A 14742-nucleotide genomic window follows, 5' to 3' on the forward strand; every position below is an offset into this window, starting at 1 on the left:
TTGGTCTTTTCCTTAAAATGGAAAAGCCACCACTGCTGTGAAATTTAGTGACCGTGAATCACAACAGACTTCAAACTTGTAACATCAATTACAAGCACAGCTAACTGGAGCACAATCAGGGCTGCCTAATTTGACAGGCACTCCCACCACCATTAGTTTTACTGCAGATCATGGTGATTTCAAATGACTCACCTCCACTTCTCTGAAAGGTCTTGGCTCCTGAATGTTATTAGGCCAGTGCCCTGTGTTCCTATGTGACCAGCTCATAGAAGAAGAGCCTGTATCTGTATGAGCACTCAGTGCCCACAAATCTGTCACAGACCTGTTAACAGGGAAAATCACCACACCCTGACAAATGGGGAAAAGGAGATTGAACTGTTTCCCTTCTTTCTCTTGAACTTCTCCTTCTTGACTCTTTCATCATAGTGTTACTTTCTCACTCCACCACAATTTGGATGGACCAAGCAACATAAACCATAAAATTTGATATTCACAAGTTATTCTTGAATTCTTTGAGTCTGACCTGTGGAGGTGCAATAAAGCCACCCACTGAGATCTTGTCCTCAATGGCAAAGACATATAGTGATCTCTGCCTTCATCATGCAATATGCAACATGTTGCAAATATTAAACTTCTTTTCTGTAACTTGGTGTACAGAAGGTACACTTGAAATGATGAAAATATCACCACTGTTTGAAATGCAACTCATGTGCACTCATGCACCTTGTGACAATGCCTTTCTACTGCATATTAGTCTTAACCATTTGGGATAAATTGCACTGAAGTAAGTGTGGTTCTCTGCAAAAGAGAATTCGGGAGGAGTAATACAGAACACATAAAATCATGCCAGAGAGGGAAGCAAATGCCAGTTTTGGCTTAAGTGTATAATCTAATCTGAACTTAAGTATGAAAGAAGGTGTTTAGCAAGGTCCTTTTGCAAGTAATTCATCAAGGAACCATATGCTGACAATAAAACTCTGTGGCTGAAACCCAAACCAGATCAGACACTGGCATTGTTACAAGAACCAGAGTATGATTCCAGGGTATTAGCATAAGACACTTCCACATGGAGTCCTATACCCAGCTCTGGAGTCCTCAGTAAAGGAAGGACATAGACCTGTTGGAGAGGGTCCAGAGAAGGGTCACAAAAATAATCAGAGGGCTGGAACACCTCTGCTATGAGGACAGGCTGGGACAGTTGAGGTTGTTCAGCCTGGAGAAGAGAAGGCTCCAGGGAGACCTTATCACAACCTTTCAGTACTTAAATGGGGCTTATAAGAAAGATCGGGACAGACTTTTAGCAGAGCCTGTAGCAATAGGACAAGGGGTAATGGTTTTAAAGTAAAGGAGGGGAGATTCAAACTAGATACAAAGAAAAAGATTTTTACAATGAGGGTTGTGGAACACAGGAACAGGTTTTCCCAGAGGCGGTAGATGCCCCATTCCTGGAAATATTCAGGGTCAGGTTGGATGGGGCTTTGAGCAACCTGATCTAATTGAAGATGTCCCTGGTCATGGCATGTCAGTTGGACTGGATAACGTGTAAAGTTCCCTTCCAACCCGATCTATTCTGTGATTCTATGATTCTATTTAATATAAACTGTGGTGACTACAGTAAACCCACTGCTAATCACTGCCATATTCACAACATAGGTTCTGTGGCAGCTGACGTACAGCAAGGTTAATCCTTGATTTGTATAAGCCTTTACAAGGCCAAGTATTTGGATTGTCTCATTTGCAGCCTGAACATCGTGGCTTGTTAAGGTCTAGGCCAAGGCTGAGAGGTTATGCAGGTCATCACAAACTTCACCATTATCTTCACCAAGTGAGGCGATGTCTAGCAGCTTGTACCACAACGAGCCTTCTGTGTGCTTACACTGACAATTTTTCAGATTGCCTACCTCTGCAACAGGTGAGTCAGATCTTCTGACACTGCCAAGTTACAGAGGCCCCGAGGAACACAGCACATATTCTGTAGGTGCAGGACTGGCATGTAAATTATTTCTCATTAGCATATTCTCCTTCAGACCTTGCTTTCACAAAGGCACTGGGAACAGCATTGCATACTGCTCCTTGTCCTGTCCCCAAAGTCCTTCCACTCACATTTATTTTCTGTGTTCCATCCATCTCCCAACTATCACTGGCTCATCCCATCTCTGCTAAAATGCTTTACCAACCCTATAATGAACTAACCATTTCTAAATCCTAAACACTGAATGTTTGATCCTAAACAAATTAACTTTAAAAGTTCTAATTTAATCCAAATTAAAGTGCGAACCATTGACTCTTTCACAAACTTCTGTCTCCTAATACTTACCTCGAGGAATGTACATTTTACCCTAATCAGACCAACAAACATGATAAATTAGTGGGAGCTGAAGGTCCACAGCTGGATGACAACAATTGGAAAGAAAATTAGGTGTCCAGAATTGTATTGGTATTCACTAATCAACTATGCCTACATGTATATGACAATTTGGTCTGCCAGATTGTTAGAACCCTTACTTTTTTTTCCCTGAACAAGGTTTTGATCCAGTGACTGCAATAGCCAGGACAAAACATAGCTGTTCTTTAACGGTAAATAGCCTGACCAAGCATCTGCTTTAGCCATCTGTGCATATTTCATTTAATCTCACTTCCAGAAATAAACTATTTAGAGTCACTAGAACCCATATCAGAATGCATCCAAATGCTATAGAACACAAAACACATAGAAAGAGATGGAAAAGGCATCTATAGCTTCTTGGTAAATGTAAAACAACTTTGAAAAATATTAATACCAAGCCTATGGCAGAGTAAAATTCTTAGCTCTTCTTGGGCACCAGGCCAAAACCATCACATGTATTTAGTGTGGAAGTAATACATTTACCGTTTAAAGTCCTATTCCCATCTTAATCCAGAACCACTTAGAAGAAAATAAATTTTGTCAGTGAAGGTGTAAAATCTATAACAGTCAACTTAGAAAATATAATAGTTATTGGAAGAAATGTTAATTATATACTTTGATGGATTAGTCCCTTTGGTCCCGTCAGCTTTTGCAATTATGAAGATGTTAACATGAAATTCAGTCTTGAAGATTCTTGAGGACATACACAAGAGAGCTATGTGAGCTGAAACAGTGGGGACAGAACTTCTTAAAAGATTAATTCTACTAGCCAGGCTTGGAGAGATTGTTTTTTTCATTGCAGTGTTCACCAAAACAGACCTATATACCTGAATGCATATGGCACACTTGCCTATAAGCTTGACTATTTTTTTCCAGCTCCAACAGTTGGCCTTGTCTCTCTCTCCCCTAGAAGCCAATGTGGAGTGATATCATCAGATTGTTAGGGCTACAGCACTTCTCATCTTCAGCCAGTTAACAGCATTTAAGTATTCTAATACAACAGAAATGCCTTATTGATTTACTGTACTTTTACAGTGTAGAGAGTGGAGAGTCCCTGAGGGCTCCTGCCTGCACTCACTCTACCCTGGGGAGCTCCCAGGAACACTGTGCAAAAACCTCAGTTTCCCCTGAGTCTCCACAGCACAGAGCTGAGACTGTCTGGCAGCACACCCAAGCTACAACCACAGATTGTTCATCCTCTTCACCCCCTTGGGAAACACTTCACAGAGATGTTCAGTAGTATTCACTAACTGGTTAGGGGTCTCAGCAGGACTCTGCTGAACAGGGTAAATACCACGACTAGTAAGGTCAGGTTGTCTACACACACCTTTAGTATGTCCTATGACAGAACAGTAATTCACTTGTAGCTACATGCGAAAATGTAGTATCGCTCTATTACAGGGCAGACTTTGTATTCATGAAAGGGTAAGAACCAACATTCTTGTAACAGAAATGAGTTTTACCCTTGATCTTCTAAAACCTGTTCCTCATGCATTCAAACATATACCCGTCCGGTAGCTTTAGTCAAAACTAATTACATCATATTTTTGCAGTGATTTTCCTTTGCACAGCTGAAGAAAACCTCACAAACCATTTTCTATGCATAAAAATAACATAGGTACAGTTTTTCCCCTGAAAATATAAACAGTATCCTTTTGTGAATTCAGCCTTAGAGTATTTAGATAGGCAGATAAATAAGGACTTTTACTACAGTCTCTTATTCTCAGGTGGGTGGTATTTTCTGTAGTGCTATTACCACCTGTATAAATAGCAGCACTACTGCTGGTGTAATTTGGACTGCTGTGGATGTATACACTCAAAGTACAATTGGATAGTTCTTGTTGTTCACCTATAAAATGATAACTGCAGTCGCCTGGCATTTGGTAAATAGATTAAGCAACCTCAGTTCCTCAGAACATCTCCCTAATTTGCCACAAATAAAGAACACTGCATAAAACCTGGCATCCCATGTGAAGCAGCCTGTAATTGCTAGCAGAAGGGGGAATACAGCATATTCAGATGCCAATGTACTTCATCTGCAAATATCCACGAACAATTTTTATTACATAAGCTCTTAGGCTTGGACAAGAGCGCTCCTACAGCACTGTGTTTCTCTGATGAAATTAGGGAGGAATGTACCCTTGCAAATATACTGATCTGGAATAAAAATACATTTACTGTGCTTTAGTGCTCTTTAGACTGTATATCCACTAGGAAAGTAAAAATTAGGTTTGGTTTCATGGGTGTCCTTTGTTACATAATTAATGGTCTATACTCTTGTGTCAATATATATACAGAAAATCACTCTAGAATAATAAACGTTGTAGCCCATAAACATGAGCACTGAAGACTATGAATGGAAATGTGTATTCTTACTCAGATGTATACTTGTAAAATGAGTTGTGTGATGTTTCACAAAGGTCCACATCAACAAAGAGGGATGTCCTTTTGCCTCTAAAGAAGTAGCACTGCATCCCTAATAAACAGTAATACAGTAACACCACAGTAATCTTTAGCTATATAATGTCATTAAGGAATGGAGTTGTTGATTTTCTATTTTCCCCTCACAGCCCTTTAAGGGCAGCAAAATCCTTCTGTCATAAAAACATTAAGAGCAGATAACTCATTAAAAGCAACTAACTTTTAGTACTACATTTAGACTATCCAATCTTATAATGTTATGGGATGTATTTACATTATAAGTCAACTCTCAGCTTCCATTTCTTCCTCTTCTTTCAAGTTTAATGATTTATCACTGCAGAACATGATAATTTCTTGTGCGGTATTGCCTTCCTTGATGGCTCTTTTCTTAACCAACTAAAGTAAAAGATTTGGAATGTAACATCAGTCTGCTGTTGAAAAGGCTAATTTGCTTCTGAGATTCAAATACTATTTTTTACTTTGAACAAAATGCATCCATTTTTCACCGTTATGACCAGTCAATAAATTCCCCCCCAAATGACATTGTAACTGATTACACTCTTACAATCTTCATGCCATTGTAGATATTAATACTCAACATTAAGAAGCTTGATTGCCATCTCTTCATCATAATTACAAGTTTACTGAACATATTAAAAATATATTAAAATTAATGTAATCTGAAAAGTTATTAAAGTAGTTTCACACAAGGAGAAAGATGCTTGAAACATCAATTCTGCCTGTGTGCTTACATCTACCATGATTGGGAGTGTTTATAATTCAGCATTTTCATTATGAAACAATATATTTTCTACTTTTCAGACATGCAAGTCTTAACTGGACAGTATTTTCTTTTCAGAGTTAATTGCAAATATAAATCTGGTATAGATTTAGCAAAATACTATTTAGCAAAGAGCAAATATGAACAGGAGCTTTTCCTTTGCCTTTAGTGGATAGAATTGCACACTATGACCTTGGCAGGTAGAAGTTAAAAAAAAAAAAGGTAAAACCTATTTTTCCTCTTTTAACTAGAAATAGAAATGTAACAAAACAAAAGTGTTACAATATTCTAAGTACCTACCATGACTCTTCTTTTTACATTGTTTACAAATACTGCAGTTGGAACACAAAATATTTCATGCAAGTAACACATTAAATTAGATATTGTCCTTATGTAATTTTGAAATAGAAATTAATAAATAGATAGTAATTATCTCACATTGTTATTTTCCAATGGAACTGATTTCTAAAGTAGTTACTTGGAGTAATATTTGCAATATTTCCAAGGAAACAAGTTTCTACGAGTGACATGTTTTAGCTGTTCTGCTCTGGTCTAAATATCTGTTCTTTTTCACGGGTAGCAAATAATCTTCTATGAGAAACAAGACATTTCTTTACCAATACCAAAATTCTCCAAATAGAATGATAAATGCATTACTGCATGTATCTCTGTGTATTTTAAAAGATGAAATCATAGACATTTTTCCCTTCTGTATCCAAACAAATGTCCACAACTTCCTGCTTTGAAAAAGCAAGGAGGTCAGAATGACCTGTTTCCCAAGGATTAGCACATCTGTTACAAACACAGACACAGATAATATTTTAGTTTCTAAATGTTTCTTCTCTGAATAAATACCTACATATGCAATGGTTAAACACGTGAGGTTAGGGCAGTGCTTGAATTCTGCACATACCGTATGAACTGCCCATAGGGAAGGGAAATCTTTGCATAGTCACCCTTGGGAGCAGGGTCCCTCATGCAGAGTGGATTTCTCCGTTAACTTATGTACTTCCTCATTAACGTATGTACTCCAGTCAGATGAGCAGCCTTTGTTTGCCACATTCTTAACCTGCTCACATTATATGATTTGTGTAGCTGTTCCCACTTGACCCTATTAGTAGACTGGACTTTTCTCAGCCTGAACAGTCTAATTCCAACAACAGAACAGCATTCACCAGGTCTGAAGTTTTCCAGGGAATCTCCTAAGAGGACTGATTTCACTGAACAGATGAAATCCAACCACAGTATATTGGTCTTGTGCTTAGATATCCTTCATTTTATTTCAGAGAGTGTTCAAAGCCCCTGATAAGATTCAACATGGCAGCTAAAGCATTCAGTAACCATTGTTTCCTAATCATTGTGCACTAAGAATCAGTGACATTCAGGTTTAATTATAGGCACTGGAGAACACACAACAAATACCCAGCTAAGGAGCTCAGGCATCTCAGCCACGAGTCTACAACCACACCAGCAAACCAATCAAGCAAGGCTCACACATGTGAAGAATTAACAATGTGAGTTACAGGATGGATCCAGCAGCAGATGCAAGTCAGAGACAAAGGCATAGAAAGACAAGAGTAGTGGAAGAGACCCTGGCTGTAGGCATATATATATACACAGAATGACATGCAGAGAGGCTGAAAATGCTGTGAAACCTATATAAAATCAAGTCAATTGCTTAACATGTTTGTGGTCCTATGTAAGGTGAGACTTCATTAGTTGTAGCAGGACCTCATCCTAACTACAGTCATAGCATTGTGCTGAATGGCATCTTTGCATGGCACAATAGTCTTGTGTCTTGTGTATCGCTGTGTTACGTGCTGTTACACGTTGTTGTGCCATGCGGCATGCAGAATGGAGGAAGGTGACACTGAAATATTATAGGAAAATAAAATTCAGACAAAGAGAGGAGAATTCAATTTTAAAAAGCCAGAGTCACTTGCTTTAAAGTCATGGCAAGAATCAAATAAGACTCAGATGCAATAACTCCTGAGAGTATCTGGAGAAGCCTTGCTTGATTCAGTGTCATTGTCAAGCAAAAATTTTAGAAGTAAAGAGGCAAATAGAGGGGAGGGAGTGAGACACGAGACAGCAGAGTCTGGCATGCAGTATGTGGGTTTTCCTTCAGTATCATGCCCTGGGGTTGGTGCTTGGGAAAATATTGGGTGACATTTCATTTTGACTGCCTTTTATTTGTATTCCACTTTGTATACAATAAATACCCTTAAAGCACCAAATACACAAAGGTCCCAGCAATTATTTGTATGGACACGAGAAGAGAATTGGAAAACTGTTATCCACAATCCCCTACAGCAAGATGTAGCTTAACTAAAACATAGATTACTTAAGAAACCCACAGTAATGCATGTTTCTGTTAATAAGCTAGCCCATCTTAATAGTTCAGTATGAACTAGCCCAACATTATGTAAAATTTGTTTTAATTTGAAGATCATTTAGCCACAAAATTCAGGTCTTACACATTGTTTTGAATTACCCAAGCAGTTTCTAAAATGTGATTGATGCATGCCTGTTCTTTATAATATAGTTTTTGTCATCTAATATATCTGCTAAAAGGTAATTTGTTATTTTTCTGCCAAGTGTACTGCTACACGTATAACTACACACAGAAATTTATGGAAAATTGTCCTTCATTCTAAACCATTATGATCCACTTATTTTAATATACTCTCATAGCAGGCTAATGGCAAAATAGCCTCCCTGTTGACTTAAATATATGGTAAATGTAATATTTATTAATATTTATTAAAGATATTTGATTCACTACACAAATTATGCACCAGAAAAAAAGGATAGAAATGCAATCAGTAGAAGAAAAATCTCCCCAGGAACTATATTAATATAATTACCACATATTATAAACTAAAAATGTCATGTTAACAAATATTCAAGCTGATTCAAGGATCACAGCAGGAGGGAGAGTGCATTATTTCACCCTGGAGTTTTTGAATTGTCACTGGCTGGACAATTCAAAATATGGTGGATGGAAGTGATTTAAATAGCTTCATGCTCTGCTTGCATAGAAAGCCTCACTTGCAGTACATGCTTAAACTCCATGGTAATGGAGTCAAACACAGCTTTTACTAAACCACTCTATCTCAGGATTGCCATCATGAGAAAATAAATATATGTAGAGTGACATTAAGAAGCACCCTATTGGATTATGAGGAAACCCAGACACAAAAAGGAGGAAGTAAAGCAGTTCAGAAATATTTATTATTAGTGCATTTAAAAGACCATAGCAGAACTGAGAAAGGAGTTGAAAATAGAAGAAAACAGAAAAAAGAGAGGAAGAGGAGAGGAGAGGGAGAGGAGAGGGAGAGGAGAGGGAGAGGAGAGGGAGAGGAGAGGGAGAGGAGAGGGAGAGGAGAGGGAGAGGAGAGGGAGAGGAGAGGGAGAGGAGAGGGAGAGGAGAGGGAGAGGAGAGGGAGAGGAAACTTGATCTGTAGAGTGCTACAAGAAAGATGCTTGAGATCACTCAGTATTATATTCATTAAAAAACAAAACAAAATAAAAACTAAAAAAGACTTCTCATCAAATCTGAAAATCAGGGAAAAAAATAAAATAAAAAGGGTTTCAGTTGACAATTAGGTGTGGAAGATAAAATATCAGAAAATATTAGGAGAAGCATCCAGCTGGAGACTATACTGGAGACTATAGTGATCTAAATACAGCTGTTAACTAAGCTGAGGTACGCGTCTGCACTCCCATAGTCAGTAAAATGTATTCAGCTTTTAATCCAACATTTACACCTCAGCAGCTAAGAAGGTATCTGTAATTAGATTGTGTATATTACTAGATTTGTATTGGGAGAACACTGAAATTAGGTTGTCTGTATTACAGTACTTGTATTGGGAGAACAGATGCACAGGTCTATTTATTACCCAAATTACCTACATTTAGGAAAGGAATTCCAGCTAAAAATCTTTCAGAAAGAGTTTTGTAACATACTGTAAGATAGATATGAGATCAGAATAGCTACAGCCTGGCACATGAATCCAGAAACCCTTAAGTTAGTTGTATATACAAGAGCATCATCTGTGCAAGACTTGAATATTTGCCTATGTTTATGTATACATTTGGGTAATCATCTGAACCTCAAGAATATGTCAGATTTTATCCCTCAAGTTGGGTCACCTATATTAACTAAGCAAAAATTTTATTCTTTTAAGAGATTCTGATGACCATGAGCCAAGACCAATTTAGGCCCACAAATGTAAATGCTTGCGTTCTTTGATGAAAATTTTTAAGCTTTTGTGCATCATTGCAAAAAGTTACAGCAGAAGATCTATCAGAAAATTATTTCATATGTTTGTGAGAAAATCCTCAGCTGGTTGAGTAGTAAAAGTAGTATTCATAAATATGTTCTAAATGTTTTATCAGTAAAACATAGCAATGCTCAGATGTTTTTCCATCTGGACTGTGAGAATTTTTCACTTACACACTATAAAAGATAGGGTAAATCAGTGCCTTCAAAATAATTGAAGTGAGATTTTTGTGCACTTAGAAAAATGTGAAAGTTTTTTTTTTTTTAGTTTCATATGTCATAAATAAATCACAGATTCTCATGGTTTCTTAATTCCCTTCTTTCTTTGTTCCGGTTGTCATTTCTACTACAAACAAGAACTCTCCACCTGAAAATTAGATGGAACCAAATATGAAACCATGTAGATTGTCTGATTTGAGAGCAGTGAACCCAGCTTCTTTAAGGTGCAAGAAGGGGGTGACAAATATGTAGGTGAAAGTATTCTAGTTGATAAACCTGGATTTCCAAGAGGTTTCTTAAAATCTACTTAATCAAAGACAAAGAAATGAAGCATGCATAGAAATTAAGCTGCATACAAAACTCAAAACAAATATAAGAGTAACGGTCATTTCTCAGTGTAGTCACTAGTCAAATTCTGCATGGATTTGGACTGGAACTTGTTCTAAGATACTTGAAGCTTTATCACCTCCAGAAGGGAGTGAGCTGAGTGATAACAAAATTTGCAGCTATCCAAGCTACACAGCTATCCAAAGTACTAAGAACTAAGGGGCCTAGTGACTGGACAATAAATTGGTAGATGAAATTCAGTGCATATAAACATAAAGTGATGTACATGGGGAAAACCAATCTTAGCTTCACACAAGAAATTTTGAGTGCTATATTGACCTTCACCACTTGGGAGCAAGAGCTTCATGTTATGATACAGATAAGTCCACAAAAAACATCAGGTTAGTGTTCTATAACAGTTGAAAGAGCAAAACAAATTCCAGGAATTATCAGGAAGAGAATAAAGAACAAAACAGAAAATACGATGCTGCAGTATATATCCATGTTTTGTCTATGCCTTGAATATGGTGTTCGGTTCTGTTCTCCTCATATACAAAAGGACATAAAAGGTCCATAGAAGGCCAACAAGGATAATCAAAAGCAGGAAAAACTTCAATAAGAAGAAAAACTGAGGTGGCTGGAAAAGAGGCATCTTATTAAAAATACCATATAGTAAAAGTCCACAATACCCTTAACAACATAAATGAGGTAGGTAGGGACCAATTGCTTGCTGCATCTTCCAGTAAAAGAACTAAGGACAAACAAGCAAGAGCTGTGGCTCTTCATGCAAGTGGGGAGCAGACATGTGGAACTTCTTAGTATTGTGGACACAAAAAAACCCCACTTGTAGCTGCATTTCCATCCTTAAATGAGTGGCTTATTGTTGATTAACCCGCACTATGGGAGAGAAGAAAGTGATACTAATGATGCATGCCCAGCACACGAGCCTGAGTCTGCATCTGACACCATCCAGGGCACCATGGTTCCTGTGCTGATCTGATGCTTAGAACTGCAGCATGAGTAGTTGCACTTCTACTTTTTGGCCTTTTTCTGAAAACAGGTTAATTTTCAAGGCCATCTTCTCTGCATATACAAGTGAACGGTTGAATATTGGTTCATTAATAAGTCAAACATAGCACCATGACAAAGCCAACCTTTGCTCATACCAGTGCTGTGACATGAGGCAGTTATTGCTTACTTTAGGCAAAAGGGAACACTCAAGTGCCTCAGGCACACCAATGCCAATGCAGTAACACTTTTCTTTTCATGCAGTTGCTATAATTTTTTCTAGACTACCTGTTCTGCTCTGTCTTTTAAGACCTTTGCTAGCACGTAGATCCCTACCGACATATGAATAAAGCATGAACCACCTTCTGTGATCTTCATGATCTCTTGATTGTTTTGAATGCTTCGCCTCAGCTTTCTGTATGCTACACTTAATTAGCATTGGACTAGAGTCAGAAAGGGGTAGGCGCAGTGCAGCAAATGGCAGCCCCAAACGCATCTCTGCTAGAATTCTAGAACTTGACACGATGTTGTATCCCCAACAAAACTTTTCTTAGTAAAGATATATTTCTTCTCATTTTTAATGCATTAAATCTTGGCATGAAGCCCAGAGAAATTGTGGGAGTTTGGAGCATCGTCTATATCTATTATCACTCCAGGAGTATAATAAAAGAACATCTGAGGAGCAGCATTGCAAGGAGGTGATTCGTTTTTAACCTAAAGCGTAATGATCTAGCACCTTTCCCTGCTCCAGCAAGCAGAATGAACATATGTAGAAAAATCTTCTTTAAGAAGCTTCTCAAGATGACACTAATTCACTTCTCTTTTGTGTGTGTGTGTGTTGAATAATATTATTTCCTTGCTAACCATTTTGGATAAACAGCAATGTTGGCTCTAAAAAGATAGCCAGAGTATGAACTTTTTAAAGGACTCCGAGAACAGACACCAGACAAATACAGGAGCCATTCTGCTTTACCTCACTGATTTCAGGTACCCCAAAGATTTCCAGAGTCTCACTACAGATTAAAAAAGGGACCACATCCTCAACCAGCACACCTCACTTGGCTTCAGTGTGCAAATTCAGATCTGTGTATTACAATATTTCAAGTGATCTTAGTGCAGAAACTGCCCCATGCAAGTTCTGGTCTCTGATTACTGACAGGTTAGGTAGGAGAAAAAAACCCAATGAGCAAGCAAATCATACATAATACCCCAGTATTATCCATCTAGTCTGCAATAACCATTATCCCCACATCGAACAGGGGAGCAGACCCAGATGCATTTCTCAGCCACAAAACCTCAGCGTCCTGTGTTGGGGGCCTTGCATGAAGGGATGGCATAATTCTGAGCAGAATCTGTGCAGCAGTCCATGTATCAGTCTCCAGCTAACGTACATTTAGTAGGATTCTTTAGACTTGGCGAGCTTTGCCAAGTTTGCGAGCTTCGTTTTATTTTCAGATTTAGCCCAGCAGATTTACCACCAAGAGTAAGAATTAGTTTTTACCTCCCAAGTTCTAGTTCAGCGGAAACCGGTATCTAAAGGAATAGTTATTGCTTTACCATTGCCCAGTTGTTTACATCAGAAGTACCATTTCCTTCTCACCCCATTTCAACTGCTCTTTGGGTACAGTTAGTGCCTTAGAAAAGGTGCCAAAAGGGACCCCTTTCTCTGCTTGAACAAAAGTCACTGCTTTTAGCTCCTGTTTTATTTCTGTTTTGTCTGCATTTCAGAAGAAAGGCGGCACTTTAAACAGCAATTTGGAATCAGTGTTTCCTGCTGTATTTCTCTCTCAGGCAGTGCTGATGTATGTACAATCCTCCTTTGTCTCTCTAAACATTAAACACTGCCAGAGCAGCAGAACAGAGGGCCACTGGGAGGTGAGCAGAGAAGCTGCCAGCTAGGGAATTTGGAGAAAGCATGATGAAATCCTCTTCTCAGCTACACTGCCTGTCTGCTGACAACTAGAAAATACTTCCTTCATAGAAGCTGCTTATGGTATTCAGTTATATATCATGTATGCCCTTCTGAAAAATAATGGCTGAGCACCACGATGTTAAAGAGCCTTTTAAAATTATAATGGTGCACCTCAGTCACTAAAAAATATTACCCTTTTCTATTCTGAACCTCATTCAGTACAAATGCTTGACCACAGTGTCATATTTTACCCGTGTGTCATGTATTACCTCCTTTTTTTTCTTCTATCTATATATACTGGTATAACATATAAATACAGGAAAACAGACACATATCTAATTAAAAATGCAAATACAGACATGTACCAAGTACAGGGTATTTTGTTACAGTATGTTTTGGAAAGAAGTTTTGAAATTTTATAGATATGAAAATCAATGCCAATAGTCTCCCAACAGATACATGCAGTAAAGACAAAGATGCAGCAACCCAATAGTGGGGTCCCAACTCAGCCTGCCTGGCTCCAGCACAGATCCCCCACCCCAATACAAACCTGGATTCCTCAGGCCTTGAATGACCAGATGGCAGGCCTTGATTTTCCTCGATTTCTACTTCATTAGTACTGATCTGTGCTTCAACTTCTCACATTCTCAAAAGCAGCATTTCTCACTGCTTTGCCCCTTCCCCTTCAAAGGATTTATGGACATTATTGACACCGGAAGGTCTCTGTTCCCTCTCCGCCCCCCACAGAGCTCTCACCTCCTTCCTTGTTGGTTTCAGTGGGGTTAAAACCTCACACCAGTGGCCAGCTTTTTCTCTGCCTACAGTAGGCTTCTCCATGGATGCACATGTGCTGCCTTCTGCATGTTGAACAGATTCGGGCAAGGTCTTTGAGTGGGAGTCAGTGAATCTGAGGATACTGCAGCTGCTGTTTGAAGCATCAGCTGGTAACTGTTTTCTCTCTGCAGGCATCAACCTCTGCTGTCAGCCTTGTTCCCCCTGATGACTAAGGATCCAGTGCTGCACACACTTGGTACCAGGAGCTTTATGCACCAGCTGCTCTGGGGAGATAGGAGGCAGGGTGTGAGCAGTGTGGAGCATTTTCTTGCAGATGTATAGCCCAGAGAGCCAATGTAAGAGATTAACACTATTATTGCCTTTCTTGTGACTGTAGTCTGGCCTTTGAGATATCCTTTGAGGTAGGAATTAAATGAGAAGAGGTTTCACAGCATTTAATTTCAGGCATCTGATTCACTCTCCAGCCCTGCCTCCCCCCCTTTCTTTTTACCAAACACAGGCAAAAGCACTGCACCTGGGGCTGGGAGACTGCACTGCATGCAGCTGTACCCAGCACAACCCCAAGTGGAAACAGTCAGCATTTCCCAGACATTCACCCTCGTCAGTCT

The 14742-nt window shown here is 38.8% G+C and overlaps 1 long non-coding RNA gene across 2 annotated transcripts in view; it reads right to left on the bottom strand.

Moving 5' to 3' along the window:
• The window catches only part of LOC110356800 (uncharacterized), a 119882-nt gene extending 105524 nt beyond the window's left edge, over positions 1-14358 (bottom strand). For both annotated transcript variants that reach the window (XR_010470455.1, XR_010470456.1), the window contains exon 1: positions 14096-14358. This is a non-coding gene — a long non-coding RNA (uncharacterized LOC110356800). The remainder of the gene's footprint in view (positions 1-14095) is intronic.
• Between the last annotated feature and the right edge of the window lie 384 nt (positions 14359-14742).

This window comes from Columba livia, chromosome 2 (assembly GCF_036013475.1).
Source record: "Columba livia isolate bColLiv1 breed racing homer chromosome 2, bColLiv1.pat.W.v2, whole genome shotgun sequence".
NCBI classification, from domain to species: Eukaryota; Metazoa; Chordata; class Aves; order Columbiformes; family Columbidae; genus Columba; species Columba livia.